This window comes from Arvicanthis niloticus, chromosome 4, assembly GCF_011762505.2.
Source record: "Arvicanthis niloticus isolate mArvNil1 chromosome 4, mArvNil1.pat.X, whole genome shotgun sequence".
Taxonomy (NCBI): Eukaryota; Metazoa; Chordata; class Mammalia; order Rodentia; family Muridae; genus Arvicanthis; species Arvicanthis niloticus.
In genome coordinates, this window is record NC_047661.1 from 58191523 (window position 1) to 58194475 (window position 2953).

Genomic DNA, 2953 nt, shown 5'->3' on the forward strand with positions numbered 1-2953 from the left:
CATCACAAGGAGGGAAACTACAACCTGGAAAAAGCAGGAAAGTAATCTTCCAAAAACTGTAAAAGAAGATACCTACACAAACATATCCCCACTGCCAATAACAAATATAACAGGAAACAACACTCATTTTTCCTTAATATCTCTTAATATCAATGGACTCAATTCTCCAGTAAAAAGACATAGACTATCAGACTGGATACGTAAACAGGACCCAACATTTTGCTGCATTCAGGAAACTCACCTCTGTGGAAAGGACAGACACTACCTCAGAGTAAAAGGTTGGAAAACAATCTACCAAGCAAATGGTCCCAAGAAACAAGCTGGAGTAGCGATTCTAATATCAAATAAAATCAGTTTTCAACCAGAAGTAATCAAAAAAGATAAAGAAGGACACTTCATATTCATGAAAGGAAAAATGTACCAAGAGGAACTTGCAATTCTCAACATCTATGCCCCAAATGTAAGGGCACCCACATACATAAAAGACACTTTACTAAAACTTAAAGCATACATTGCACCCTACACAATAATAGTGGGAGATTTCAACACCCCACTCTCAGCTATGGACAGGTCATGGAAACAGAAACTAAATCGAGACACAATGAAACTAACAGAAGTTATGAACCAATTGGACTTAACTGACATCTATAGAACATTTCACCCTAAAACAAAAGAATACACCTTCTTCTCAGCACCTCATGGTACCTTCTCGAAAATAGACCATATAATTGGTCACAAAACAGGCCTCAACAGATACAAAAAGATTGAAATAATCCCCAGCACCTTATCAGACCACCATGGATTAAGACTTGTCTTTGACATGGACAAAAACATCAGAAAACCGACATACACTTGGCAACTGAAAAATGCTCTACTCAATGACAACTTGGTCAAGGAAGAAATTAAGAAAGAAATTAAAGACTTTTTAGATTTAAATGAAAATGAGGACACATCATATCAAAACATGTGGAACTCATTGAAAGCAGTACTAAGAGGAAAAATCATAGCTCTAAGTGCTCACAAAAAGAAAGTGGAAAGAGCATACATCAACAACTTGACAGCAAACCTGAAAGCATTAGAACAAAAAGAAGCTAGTATACCCAAGAGGAGTAGACGGCAGGAAATAATCAAACTCAGGGCTGAAATCAACCAAGTCGAAACAAAAAGAACTATACAAAATATCAACAAAACCAGGAGCTGGTTCTTTGAGAAAATCAACAAGATAGACAAACCCTTAGCCAGACTAACCAAAGGGCGCAGAGACAGCATTCAAATTAATAAAATCAGAACTGAAAAGGGAGACATAACAACAGAAACAGAGGAAATTAAAAAAATTATCAGATCCTACTACAAAGGCCTATACTCAACAAAATTGGAAAATCTGGAGGAAATGGACAATTTTCTAGATAGATACCAGGTACCAAAGTTAAACGAGGAGCAGATAAACCACCTAAATAGTCCCATAACGCCTAAAGAAATAGACACAGTCATTAAAAATATTCCCACCAAAAAATGTCCGGGGCCAGATGGTTTCAGTGCAGAATTCTTTCAGACCTTCAAGGAAGACCTAATACCAATCCTCTTCAAGTTATTCCATCGAATAGAAACAGAAGGAACACTACCCAATTCATTCTATGAAGCTACCATTACACTCATACCTAAACCAGAGAAAGACCCAACAAAGAAAGAGAACTACAGACCAATCTCTCTTATGAATATTGATGCAAAAATACTCAATAAAATTCTCGCAAACGGAATCCAACAACACATCAAAACAATTATCCATCAAGATCAAGTAGGCTTTATCCCAGGAACGCAGGGATGGTTCAATATTCGGAAATCCATCAATGTAATCCACTACATAAATAAACTCAGAGAGAAAAACCACATGGTCATATCACTAGATGCTGAGAAAGCATTTGACAAAATTCAACATCCCTTCATGTTAAAAGTCTTGGAAAGATCAGGAATACAAGGCCCATATCTAAACATAGTAAAAGCAATATACAGCAAGCCAGTAGCCAACATCAAAGTAAATGGAGAGAAACTTGAAGCAATCCCACTAAGATCAGGGACTAGGCAAGGCTGCCCACTCTCACCTTACCTATTCAATATAGTACTGGAAGTCTTAGCTAGAGCAATTACACAACAAAAGGAAGTCAAAGGGATACAGATAGGAAAGGAAGAAGTCAAAATTTCACTATTTGCAGATGATATGATAGTATACTTAAGTGAACCTAAAACTTCCACCAGAGAACTCCTAAACCTGATAAACAACTTTAGCAATGTGGCTGGATATAAAATCAACTCAAACAAATCAGTAGCCTTTCTCTACTCAAAGGATAAACAGGCAGAGAAAGAAATCAGGGAAATGACACCCTTCACAATAGCCACGAATAAAATAAATTATCTTGGAGTGAATCTAACAAAGCAAGTGAAAGATCTGTATGACAAGAACTTCAAGTCTCTCAAGAAAGAAATTGAAGAACATCTCAGAAGATGGAAAGATCTCCCATGCTCCTGGATAGGGAGGATTAATTTAGTAAAAATGGCTATCCTGCCAAAAGCAATCTACAGATTCAATGCAATACCCATCAAAATTCCAAATCAATTCTTCATAGAGATAGAAAGAGCAATTTACAAATTCATTTGGAAGAACAAAAAACCTAGGATAGCGAGAACTATTCTCAACAATAAAAGAACCTCTGGGGGAATCACCATTCCGGACCTCAAAATGTACTACAGAGCAGTAGTGATAAAAACTGCTTGGTATTGGTACAGAGACAGAAAGGACGATCAATGGAACAGAATTGAAGACCCAGAAATGAACCCGCATACCTATGGTCACTTGATATTTTACAAGGGAGCTAAATTCATCCAGTGGAAAAAGGACAGCATTTTCAACAAGTGGTGCTGGCTCAACTGGAGGTCAACATGTAGAAGAATGCAAATT